This window comes from Salmo salar, chromosome 26, assembly GCF_965601325.2.
Source record: "Salmo salar chromosome 26, fSalSal1, whole genome shotgun sequence".
NCBI classification, from domain to species: Eukaryota; Metazoa; Chordata; class Actinopteri; order Salmoniformes; family Salmonidae; genus Salmo; species Salmo salar.
The window spans coordinates 36,714,628-36,728,077 of record NC_138316.1 but is presented as its reverse complement, the minus strand read 5'-3'; the positions used below and the strand labels follow the sequence as shown (position 1 = coordinate 36,728,077).

The window sequence follows — 13,450 nt, the reverse complement described above, 5'->3', positions numbered from 1 at the left end:
ATATGGAGTCTGAGTTTGCTAAACATATCAAGAATCTCGCAGACCAGTTTCATGGGCTGAGTTGCCTCTAATGCAGAGAACTTGCCTACGAATCAGTATATCGAAACAACATCCCTGTCCCAGACAACTGGCTAAGAAATGGATAAGTGATGTTGAACAGAGAGATCTATATCTGAATGTAGGCATACATTTAATATATACAATATACCACACCCCCATTCCATGAATTAAACTTTGACCTCCCAGCACCATCACCCACTGTCACAGGACACCATCACCTACTTACTAGGGCCGGGACGATACCAGTATCACATAGTATATGTTTTCCATGGCAACAATTACAACAGAAAGCAGACAAAACTCTTTAGTCCTTTAAAAACCTGCTGTTTGTAAAATAGTGTGAGCTATAGCTTAGAAAATAAATAAATGTGACTGGATGACAAACTAATGTTTGTTTCCAACATTAGGACTGTTTTCCTAAAGAAGTTAAATCCGCTTCTTGCTTAGATTCCTTTCCACGATACTAACGAGTATCACAATACTGGTATCATCCCGGCTCTGCTGCTTACCCCAAGGAGGCTCATCTTTCCCCTTACCCGGGGTAAACTGTGCCAAGAGGCCACTTTTTGGACAGGCTGTGTTTTCAAAACTGTAATGTTTACATACATTCTGTTTATTTCCCGGGATAATCAACCTCCTGAAATATGTGTAGATATCTTTGTTAGAAAGACTACTATATTTCCCTTGACGTAGTGATGCTGAATGTAAAAAATGGCTCAACTTACCGCACTCCCCCCCACTCTCTAAACTCTGGTCAAACATTACACAGTGCATCTTACTACTTTTGAACAGAGCCCTATGAGAAACCTGTTTGTTTGCTGAGACACATCATGGTGATAGCGGGGAACGCATGGACTATTGATCCAGAGAAAACGTCCCCTTTACAGAACTCTTGATAGACCATTGTTTCAGTTCAACCTTTAACCAACTACTGAACATTGAATTGTAGGAATTGTGAAGCTTGGTCTCCCAATATGTTCACACACTATACAGCCTTTGATAATGATGTATGTCATAGCAACAGTGTCATAGTCGTCGTAAGGACTGGACCAAAGCGCAGCGGGTAAAGTGCTCATCATCTTAATTTATTTTTAAAAAAAACACTTAAACAAAAATAAACAAAACAGTTCCGTAAGGCAACACAGGCTATACAGGAAAATAACCACCCACAAAACACAAGTGAAAACATACCCAACTAAATATGGGCTCCAATTAGAGACAACGACAACCAGCTGCCTCTAATTGGAGGTCATTGCCAAAAACCCAACATAGAAATAGAAAACTAGATATACACATAGAAATAGAAAATATAGAACATAAACCAAAAACACCGAACCACACAAAACAAACACCCCCTGCCACGCCCTGACCAAACTACAATGACAAATAACCCCTTTTACTGGTCAGGACGTGACAAACAGAATGTCAGAAACATGTTCTCTTCAAGCTTGGGGATGGAGTGTGGAGGTGTATCCTGGTAGAGTGTTGCCTAACTGTGTGCCTAACCCCCCCACCCATATCATAGCAGTAGTCAGAGTGCTAACTTTTTGTATGGAGGTCAATAAGAGTATTGAATTTGGTCAACAAAAAATGTTATTGCTAATTTGCTATGTGAGGCTTATTTGATCGAATAGAAGTTTCATAATGGTTAGGTTGTTGGATGCACGTGGCATTTCAGCAACTTACCCCAAAACGACTTTATATCGGAGTTGTGCCTGTTGTCATAGATAGAGGACTCATCATGGATATAACCCATTTTAGCACAGACATCGCCATTGAGGGCTTCCACCATTTTAAAGTAGTCAACTTGGTGGGGATTCCTATGGGTTTGGAGCAATCAGCCAATGAAGAAGAAGAACATTTACTACTTTGAAATGAAGATGGCACTGCCCATGCTGTCACAGATGCTATAATGGCACAGATACAAAGATCAGTCCCCTATCTATCCCTATTGCATGTTGTTCACATGTGTATCAACCCTCTCTGGACATGTATTTCCATTTTTAGAGCGGTCACTCGAATAGACAATCTTTGCCTTCAGTCACTTGTATGGTGACTGTTGCTTAATGGTAGACTCGGCAAGATGACATAGTTGCACAAAATAAACAGCAGTAGTGGATCAATTAAGACAACAACTAAGAGCGTTGACGAGCGAGGCTAAACTTCTCCGCTGTTTTAGTCAGATACGCAGATACTAAGTGTAACTGTGTGAGAGCAAAGTATTGCATCACGCTCATTTCAATATCTGCAGTGCCTACCTTTAACACATTTAAAAGTATGGTCTCTTTGATTAGATTTTTCGTAAAAAAGCAACAACATATATTTCAAGTTATAACACCCCAGAAAAAATGTCAGTCCTCAAGCTGTGGATCCAGAATGGGAAAACAGGGAAGATAGTGGTGCAATCTACATTTCAAGAGGCTCTAGAGAAAGGTAGGGTCAGGTACATATTAACAATTAATACTCATGCCAAATGTATTGCCGCATTCAAACTGTAGGAACTGTGAAGCTTGGTCTCCCAAAGCCAGAATAATTGTTAGTATGTGCCTAGAAAGTGGATGTGCATATATCAGCGTCACAATGGTAAAATGTTAACAAAATGAACACAGGTTATCGAAATGGCAGCGCTACAGTAGCTAGAAAAATAGTGTAGAAGCGATTGCTAACTAAGACCTAATGTCCACTTAGGCTGTGCGAGGGCCTCCGACAAAATGACGTAGCCCATTCATTTTCAACAAAAGGAAATTCCTCGTGCCTAAGTTAGCAAGAAGAGAGAAGCTCGGCAATTTATGGAGACAGGTTATTGACACAGCAGCGCTACTGTAGCTAGCAAAATATTGTAGGAGCGATTGCTAACTAAGACCCAATGATGCCCTCCGACAAAATGACGGAGCCCATTCATTTTCAACAGAAGGAGGCGAGTATGGCGAGAGAAACTCGGTGAACATGGCGGGACTTAAGTTGGGGAAAGCTGAATATTATGAAATTACTAGGTGATATTGCGGCATGATTAACAAATCGAGGCTCACGATAGCTTCCAGCCTGTGCTGGATGGCTGTTGATACCTCGCACTACCAAGCATGCTGTCGGCTTGCTAGCACCCACATGGTGATCAATCAAGCGTTTTATCGGTTCATATGAACACGTTCTGTAATTGTAAACAATTTTAGATGGCTAGCTTATCATCATGGCTAACTTCGGGGCAAAATAATTCACTCATTTACTGTTAATTAGCCACTGCAAATCTCTTTATTAGCAAACGTAACCCACCTCCAGAGGTGCAAGGTATCTCCAGTAATGTTGACTTTTTCACGTTCTATGGTGTCTCCATTTTCTTAGCGTATTTGAGAGTGACGGGACAGAGATGGATGAAGACTACATTTTTCAAGAACTCCACACCAACAACTTTATGGTGTTAATTAAAGGCGAGCGATGGAGGACATCCAACAGAATCCAGGTAACAAAACAAGAAAATATAGGTCCTCGTTGCAACCACGGTTGGTCGTGTTTCCCTGCTCAGACGTTGTATGCATCAACTAATGGTCGCGCACCACCTCATTGACTGTGAAGTAAGGCAACAGATTGCTAGAATATAATGTGGTAAGCTGATTCGTACAATACCTATCCAGGCATTGTAAGATCTTACATGTGTCAGCAACATCTGAGCAGTGGAACACAGCCATTATCTTCAGGTGATCTCGTATTTAACCATCAACGTCTGAGTAGTGGAACACAGCCATTATCTTCAGGTGATCTCGTATTTAACCATCAATGTCTGAGCAGTGGAACACAGCCATTATCTTCAAGTGATCTCGTATTTAACCATCAACGTCTGAGCAGTGGAACACAGCCATTATCTTCAGGTGATCTCGTATTTAACCATCAACGTCTGAGCAGTGGAACACAGCCATTATTTTCAGGTGATCTCGTATTTAACCATCAACGTCTGAGAAGTGGAACACAGCCATTATCTTCAGGTGATCTCGTATTTAACCATCAACGTCTGAGCAGTGGAACACAGCCATTATCTTCAGGTGATCTCGTATTTAACCATCAATGTCTGAGCAGTGGAACACAGCCATTATCTTCAGGTGATCTCGTATTTAACCATCAATGTCTGAGCAGTGGAACACAGCCATTATCTTCAGGTGATCTCATATTTAACCATCAATGTCTGAGCAGTGGAACACAGCCATTATCTTCAGGTGATCTCGTATTTAACCATCAATGTCTGAGCAGTGGAACACAGCCATTATCTTCAGGTGATCTCGTATTTAACCATCAATGTCTGAGCAGTGGAACACAGCCATTATCTTCAGGTGATCTCGCATTTAACCATCAATACACGTTAAGATCACCCGCACAGCTGATCTCAACCGCTCCCTAAAATCTGAGCTTCATTTGAGGTGTAAACTTAGTCCTCCTCTCAACCCCAAAATTTCTAAAACATATTCACCCTCCCTACAGGGTGTTATCTTCAGTTGAAATAAAACCTGGTAATCGAGCAGACTAAGGGTTGATTGAACTATTTAACAATCATTCAGTACAACTGAAAAAAAGTAATTTCTCCTATAAGACAGCAATTATACTGTGGCAATATCATCATACAGGTTATATCAATATCTCATATAGATTATATCAATATATTATACAGGTTATATCAATATATCATACAGGTTATATCAGTATATCATACAGGTTATGTCAATATATCATACAGGTTATGTCAATATATCATACAGGTTATATCAATATATCATACAGGTTATATCAATATATCATACAGGTTATATCAATATATCATACAGGTTATATCAATATATCATACAGATTAAATCAATATCATCATACAGATTATATCAATATATCATACAGATTATATCAATATATCATACAGGTTATATCAATATATCATACAGATTAAATCAATATATCATACAGGTTATATCAATATATCATACAGGTTATATCAATATATCATACAGGTTAAATCAATATATCATACAGGTTATATCAATATATCATACAGATTAAATCAATATCATCATACAGATTATATCAATATCATCATACAGATTATATCAATATATCATACAGATTATATCAGTATATCATACAGGTTATATCAATATATCATACAGATTATATCAATATATCATACAGGTTATATCAATATATCATACAGATTATATCAATATATCATACAGGTTATATCAATATATCATACAGGTTATATCAATATATCATACAGATTATATCAATATATCATACAGATTATATCAATATCATACAGATTATATCAATATCATCATACAGATTATATCAATATATCATACAGATTATATCAATATATCATACAGGTTATATCAATATATCATACAGGTTATATCAATATATCATACAGGTTATATCAATATATCATACAGATTATATCAATATATCATACAGGTTATATCAATATATCATACAGGTTATATCAATATATCATACAGATTATATCAATATATCATACAGGTTATATCAATATCATCATACAGATTATATCAATATATCATTCAGATTATATGAATGGAAAACTCATTTTAGTGCACTAATTACTTTTTCATTTCCAATTGATGTAACCCATTACCTTGTCTATTAATTTGTCTAATAAAGCATGACTTTCTATTATCAAGAGGTCCAGCTAGCTGCATGTTAAATTCTGCCCGTTGGTTGCAATTGGCCAGGCTTGTTTATGGTTGCATGCAACAACCAATGTTTGCGTGCCACATCATCTACTGTGCAGTCGGGCAACAGATTCCTATAACATATAATGTGATTAGCTGATATGTAAAATACCTATCCAGGTGTTGTAAGGTCTGGCATGCGTCAGCAACGTCTGAGCAGGGGAACACGACCATTATCTGCCAGCCTGTCAATATGCATGTCTGGACTGATAAGTGTTTGGTCTACACGTACCGCCTATAAAGTTCTATAACGTGATCATTGCTGACATAGGCCTGAATGCAGCCTGCCACAGACTTGGGACTAAGTGAACTCAACCTAATCCTGATGTTTCTTTTCTTGACCTCTCCGCTGTACCCCATCAGTGCTCATATACCTAATGCCCCTGGGGCAGACCAACAACAACCCACTTTGAATGGGTCTGGGCTAGCTGCCAGGTCAATAATGGCATGGCCAGAGAAAACACACACACACATCGAAACAGGAAGCAGGCCCATTCTGATGACAAATCATGTCTACTGGTAAGCTGAATTCACAGCTAGGGCTGAGACAGAGTTGACTGAGCCTATGAATTTTTACACAGTGAGGTGCCCGCGTTTACACACAAATCACACACGCACGTCACAGGAGGTTGGTGGCACCTTAATTGGGGAGGATGGCCTCGTGGTAATGGCTGGAGCAGAATTAGTGGAATTGTATCAAAATACATCCATTCATACATGCCATTCCATTTGCTCCATTCCAGCCATTATTATGAGCCGTCCTCCCCTCAGCAGCCTCCACTGACGCGCGTACTGTACATACGCACACACAGCTTGGTGCAGTCAAGGAAAGCTGACTGGGGACGACTAATGATGTCAATGGCGTTCGCTAGGTTTTATTGTACTTTTACACAGTAAAACATCAACTGAAATAAACACCAAACTGTCATGAACATAACTGATATAAATGTCTAGTTTTATGTGTTCCAATGTGTGAATGCGTTGTTCTTCTTGCTCTGACGGACCTTCAGACTAGTACTCTACTGGAAACACTATCAAAGACTGTTGCAGAGCATGAATTCAATTAAGACTATTGCCAGGGAATATAGGCTTTCTCGTATATACTGTATGCTCTGTCTATAAGGGTCAGACTTATACTGAGCGACATCCTCGTATATACTGTACAGTGAGGGAAAAAAATATTTGATCCCCTGCTGATTTTGTACGTTTGCCCACTGACAAAGAAATGATCAGTCTATAATTTTAATGGTAGGTTTATTTGAACAGTGAGGGACAGAATAACAACAAAAAAATCCAGAAAAACGCATGTCAAAAATGTTATAAAATGATTTGCATTTTAATGAGGGAAATAAGTATTTGACCCCTCTGCAAAACATGACTTAGTACTTGGTGGCAAAACCCTTGTTGGCAATCACAGAGGTCAGACGTTTCTTGTAGTTGGCCACCAGGTTTGCACACATCTCAGGAGGGATTTTGGCCCACTCCTCTTTGCAGATCTTCTCCAAGTCATTAAGGTTTCGAGGCTGACGTTTGGCAACTCAAACCTTCAGCTCCCTCCACAGATTTTCTATGGGATTAAGGTCTGGAGACTGGCTAGGCCACTCCAGGACCTTAATGTGCTTCTTCTTGAGCCACTCCTTTGTTGCCTTGGCAGTGTGTTTTGGGTCATTGTCATGCTGGAATACCCAGCCACGACCCATGTTCAATGCCCTGGCTGAGGGAAGGAGGTTCTCACCCAAGATTTGACGGTACATGGCCCCGTCCATCGTCGCCTTTGATGCGGTGAAGTTGTCCTGTCCCCTTAACAGAAAAACACCCCCAAAGCATAATGTTTCCACCTCCATGTTTGACAGTGGGGGTGGTGTTCTTGGGGTCATAGGCAGCATTCCTCCTCCTCCAAACACGGCGAGTTGAGTTGATGCCAAAGAGCTCCATTTTGGTCTCATCTGACCACAACACTTTCACCCAGTTGTCCTCTGAATCAGTCAGATGTTCATTTTCAAACTTCAATGGGCATGTATATGTGCTTTCTTGAGCAGGGGGACCTTGCGGGCGCTGCAGGATTTCAGACCTTCAGGCGTAGTGTGTTACCAATTGTTTTCTTGGTGACTGTGGTCCCAGCTGCCTTGAGATCATTGACAAGATCCTCCCGTGTAGTTCTGGGCTGATTCCTCACCGTTCTCATGATCATTGCAACTCCACGAGGTGCGAACTTGCATGGAGCCCCAGGCCGAGGGAGATTGACAGTTATTTTGTGTTTCTTCCATTTGCGAATAATCGCACCAACTGTTGTCACCTTCTCACCAAGCTGCTTGGCGATGGTCTTGTAGCCCATTCCAGCCTTGTGTAGGTCTACAATCTTGTCACTGACATACTTGGAGAGCTCTTTGGTCTTGGCCATAGTGGAGAGTTTGTAATCTGATTGATTGATTGCTTCTGTGGACAGGTGTATTTTATACAGGTAACAAGCTGAGATTATATACTGTATGCTCTGTCTATAAGGGTCAGACTTATACTGAGAGACATCCTCGGGTGGGGTGCAACGATACAACGTTGCAGACAGAAATACAATGCATAAAGAAGGAGGATTCCCTATTCTACATGGAACTGAATCATTTATGTTCTACACAACATATTTCTACATGAATTTCCTGTGTTGCACCCTCCAGCACTCCCTCAATCCCTGTATGATTTATTGGTCAGATGGTCTGGGAGCTCCACTCACACCAGCCAACTCTGTCATGTTGATTCAATTAGTTGTGGGATTAGTTGCGAGACAGGCAAACACACACACACACACACACACACACACACACACACACACACACACACACACACACACACCACAGAGTGAGAGGATGGAGTTGAATCAAAAGTGAATGTCTCACTGGCTGTGTATATTTGTGGTGACAGGCACTGGAGCTCATTTAGAGCAGTGAGCCTTCCCAGGCCAGTCCAGCTCAGCTCTTAAACTGAAAGTTACCCACAAGCCCCTTCTCCTCACTGAATAATTATTGACTAATGTAACAAATGAAATACCTCCCAAATTCAATGTTTAACTATTACTGAGGTTTATGTCTGGTAAAACAACAGGGGAATGTTGAGGCTTACCCGTAGTCTGATAAGGAATGCGTTGTTTGCATCGCTGAGGAGTGCCCAGGAAAGAATTAAATCCAATTGTTAGATGCTTCCACCCCCCCAAATCCAAATCATACTGCAAGCCAACATCATGTATAGGCTAGTGCTTATGAAGAACGGAGTATCAGCAATGCGTGAAATCTACATTCTACATTTATAAACCGGATTGTGTTTCGGAATATGATGTGCAAGTGACATCGTCCTAAAGTCCTAAGTCATACTTACAGGTCATACCTAATCTTTTCAATGGGCTTGAAGATCATATCATCAAATTGATGAAAACGCGTTCATTTAAGATAGATATATAAAATTATGTGTTTGTGGATTTACTTTTGTCAGATGCCTTTTATGACGTTTTTGTGCTGAAGACCATCGTGCTACGTTTTTGCCCATTGAATACCATTCAAAAAGCCAACAAAAGTTTTAAAAAAAATACAAGACTACTTCCTGAAAACGACCCTTTGCTATGTCCCATCCCAGAATTTTGGGCAACCAATTGCAGTACTCCGACGGATAGCAACTGTCGCTAACAAAGCTTATGTTTGACCTGCCTCGAACAAACTCTAGTTTCAAACACACGGAAGCCATGGCAAATACAGAGTTAATAATTTTTTATTTGGCTAAATAGTTGATCAGTCCACCAGGGTTTCTTGCGACAATGATTCCTAAAATGCAAAGCTTGTTTATGGAGTATTTTTCAAACTCAAAATTATAGTTTTGTTGCATTGTTTGCTAGCTGGTTATACTTTAGCTAGTTCTCGTTGACTACCTATGAAAACGTCACTGACGCTAGCTAGCTAGCCAGTTATTGTAACTCAATTTCTCCAAACAATAGGTCATTTATAAATGTCATCGTATTTGCAAACAACTGTAATGCAGTTCAGATTAAATCACCATCAGATCTTATTTGATACTTCTACTCGATCAAGGCCTCACATAGCAAATTAGCAATTACATTTTATGATGACCAAATTCAACACTCTCATTGACCTCCATAGAAAATATCCCCGCTTCCAATGTTCACACTTTATTTTCGCACTGACATATTTTGAGGCAGATCAGCTCTATTGCTTCACATCTTCCTCAGCTATCTCAGATTTTTTTATTTAAGTGAATAACGTCATTTTTCCCATGAGGGACGACTCATCTGGAAAGGTTCCAAAATAAACCTAGAAATATAAGCATAGTATAACATACAACACATAACGAAAACACAGGCATCATAGAAATGGGCAGGAGAACAGGAGTCCTCCTAACTGAGTTCTGAATGGGTAGTAGAACAGGAGTCCTCCTAACTGAGTTCTGAATGGGTAGTAGAACAGGAGTCCTCCTAACTGAGTTCTGAATGGGTAGTAGAACAGGAGTCCTCCTAATTGAGTTCTGAATGGACAGTAGAACAGGAGTCCTCCTCAGTTCTGAATGGGTAGTAGAACAGGAGTCCTCCTAACTGAGTTCTGAATGGACAGTAGAACAGGAGTCCTCCTAACTGAGTTCTGAATGGGTAGTAGAACAGGAGTCCTCCTAACTGAGTTCTGAATGGGTAGTAGAACAGGAGTCCTAACTGAGTTCTGAATGGGTAGTAGAACAGGAGTCCTCCTAACTGAGTTCTGAATGGGTAGTAGAACAGGAGTCCTTCTAACTGAGTTCTGAATGGGTAGTAGAACAGGAGTCCTCCTAACTGAGTTCTGAATGGGTAGTAGAACAGGAGTCCTCCTAACTGAGTTCTGAATGGGCAGTAGAACAGGAGTCCTCCTAACTGAGTTCTGAATGGGTAGTAGAACAGGAGTCCTCCTAACTGAGTTCTGAATGGGTAGTAGAACAGGAGTCCTCCTAACTGAGTTCTGAATGGGTAGTAGAACAGGAGTCCTCCAGTAGTTAGCTCCTAACTGAGGTCTGAATGGGTAGTAGAACAGGAGTCCTCCTAACTGAGTTCTGAATGGGTAGTAGAACAGGAGTCCTCCTAACTGAGTTCTGAATGGACAGTAGAACAGGAGTCCTCCTCAGTTCTGAATGGGAAGTAGAACAGGAGTCCTCCTAACTGAGTTCTGAATGGGTAGTAGAACAGGAGTCCTCCTAACTGAGTTCTTAATGGACAGTAGAACAGGAGTCCTCCTAACTGAGTTCTGAATGGGTAGTAGAACAGGAGTCCTCCTCACCGAGTTCTGAATGGGTAGTAGAACAAGAGTCCTCCTAACTGAGTTCTGAATGGGTAGTAGAACAGGAGTCCTCCTAACTGAGTTCTAAATGGGTAGTAGAACAGGAGTCGTCCAAACTGAGTTCTGAATGGACAGTAGAACAGGAGTCCTCCTAACTGAGTTCCGAATGGACAGTAGAACAGTAGTCCTCCTAACAGAGTTCTGAATGGGTAGTAGAAAAGGAGTCCTCCTAACTGAGTTCTGAATGGGTAGTAGAACAGGAGTCCTCAGAACTGAGTTCTGAATGGGCAGTAGAACAGGAGTCCTCAGAACTGAGTTCTGAATGGGCAGTAGAACAGGAGTCCTCCTAACTGAGTTCTGAATGGGTAGTAGAACAGGAGTTGTCCTAACTGAGTTCTGAATGGGTAGTAGAACAGGAGTCCTCCTAACTGAGTTCTGAATGGGTAGTAGAACAGGAGTCCTCCTAACTGAGTTCTGAATGGGTAGTAGAACAGGAGTCCTCCTAACTGAGTTCTGAATGGGTAGTAGAACAGGAGTCCTTCTAACTGAGTTCTGAATGGGGAGTAGAACAGGAGGCCTCCTAACTGAGTTCTGAATGGGCAGTAGAAAAGGAGTCCTGATAACTGAGTTCTGAATGGACAGTAGAACAGGAGTCCTCCTAACTGAGTTCTGAATGGGTAGTAGAACAGGAGTTGTCCTAACTGAGTTCTGAATGGGTAGTAGAACAAGAGTCCTCCTAACTGAGTTCTGAATGGGTAGTAGAACAGGAGTCCTCCTAACTGAGTTCTGAATGGGTAGTAGAACAGGAGTCCTAACTGAGTTCTGAATGGGTAGTAGAACAGGAGTCCTCCTAACTGAGTTCTGAATGGGTAGTAGAACAGGAGTCCTCCTAACTGAGTTCTGAATGGGTAGTAGAACAGGAGTCCTCCTAACTGAGGTCTGAATGGGTAGTAGAACAGGAGTCCTTCTAACTGAGTTCTGAATGGGTAGTAGAACAGGAGTCCTCCTAACTGAGTCCTGAATGGGCAGTAGAAAAGGAGTCCTGATAACTGAGTTCTGAATGGGCAGTAGAACAGGAGTCCTCCTAACTGAGTTCTGAATGGACAGTAGAACAGGAGTCCTCCTAACTGAGTTCTGAATGGACAGTAGAACAGGAGTCCTCCTAACTGAGTTCTGAAAGGGTAGTAGAACAGGAGTCCTCCTAACTGAGTTCTGAATGGGTAGTAGAACAGGAGTCCTCCTAACTGAGTTCTGAATGGGTAGTAGAACAGGAGTCCTCAGAACTGAGTTCTGAATGGGTAGTAGAACAGGAGTTCTCCTAACTGAGTTCTGAATGGACAGTAGAACAGGAGTCATCCTAACTGAGTTCTGAATGGGTAGTAGAACAGGAGTCATCCTAACTGAGTTCTGAATGGACAGTAGAACAGGAGTCCTCCTAACTTAATTCTGAATGGGTAGTAGAACAGGAGTCGTCCAAACTGAGTTCTGAATGGACAGTAGAAAAGGAGTCCTCCTAACTGAGTTCTGAATGGGTAGTAGAAAAGGAGTCCTCCTAACTGAGTTCTGAATGGGTAGTAGAACAGGAGTCCTCCTAACTGAGTTCTGAATGGGTAGTAGAACAGGAGTCCTCAGAACTGAGTTCTGAATGGGCAGTAGAACAGGAGTCCTCAGAACTGAGTTCTGAATGGGTAGTAGAACAGGAGTCCTCCTAACTGAGTTCTTAATGGACAGTAGAACAGGAGTCCTCCTAACTGAGTTCTGAATGGGTAGTAGAACAGGAGTCCTCCTAACTGAGTTCCGAATGGGTAGTAGAACAGGAGACCTCCTAACTGAGTTCTGAATGGGTAGTAGAACAGGAGTCGTCCAAACTGAGTCCTGAATGGACAGTAGAACAGGAGTCCTCCTAACTGAGTTCTGAATGGGTAGTAGAACAGGAGTCCTCCTAACTGAGTTCTTAATGGACAGTAGAACAGGAGTCATCCTAACTGAGTTCTGAATGGACAGTAGAACAGGAGTCCTCCTAACTGAGTTCTGAATGGGTAGTAGAACAGGAGTCCTCCTAACTGAGTTCTGAATGGGCAGTAGAAAAGGAGTCCTCCTAACTGAGTTCTAAATGGGTAGTAGAACAGGAGTCCTCCTAACTGAGTTCTGAATGGGTAGTAGAACAGGAGTCCTCCTAACTGAGTTCTGAATGGACAGTAGAACAGGAGTCCTCCTAACTGAGTTCTGAATGGGCAGTAGAACAGGAGTCCTCCTAACTGAGTTCCGAATGGGTAGTAGAACAGGAGTCCTCCTAACAGAGTTCTGAATGGGTAGTAGAACAGGAGTCCTCCTAACTGAGTTCTGAATGGGTAGTAGAACAGGAGTCCT

The 13,450-nt window shown here is 41.4% G+C and overlaps 1 long non-coding RNA gene across 2 annotated transcripts in view; it reads left to right on the top strand.

The window, feature by feature from the left end:
- Positions 1–1,820: 1,820 nt before the first annotated feature.
- The window catches only part of LOC145864259 (uncharacterized), a 72,679-nt gene continuing 61,049 nt past the window's right edge, over positions 1,821–13,450 (top strand). Inside the window, exons 1-2 of one of the 2 annotated variants that reach the window (XR_014382855.1) lie at positions 1,821–2,493; positions 3,400–3,517. This is a non-coding gene — a long non-coding RNA (uncharacterized LOC145864259). Of the gene's footprint in view, positions 2,494–2,629; positions 3,001–3,399; positions 3,518–13,450 lie in introns of those variants that run through there. The other variant, XR_014382854.1, reaches the window with a different exon arrangement.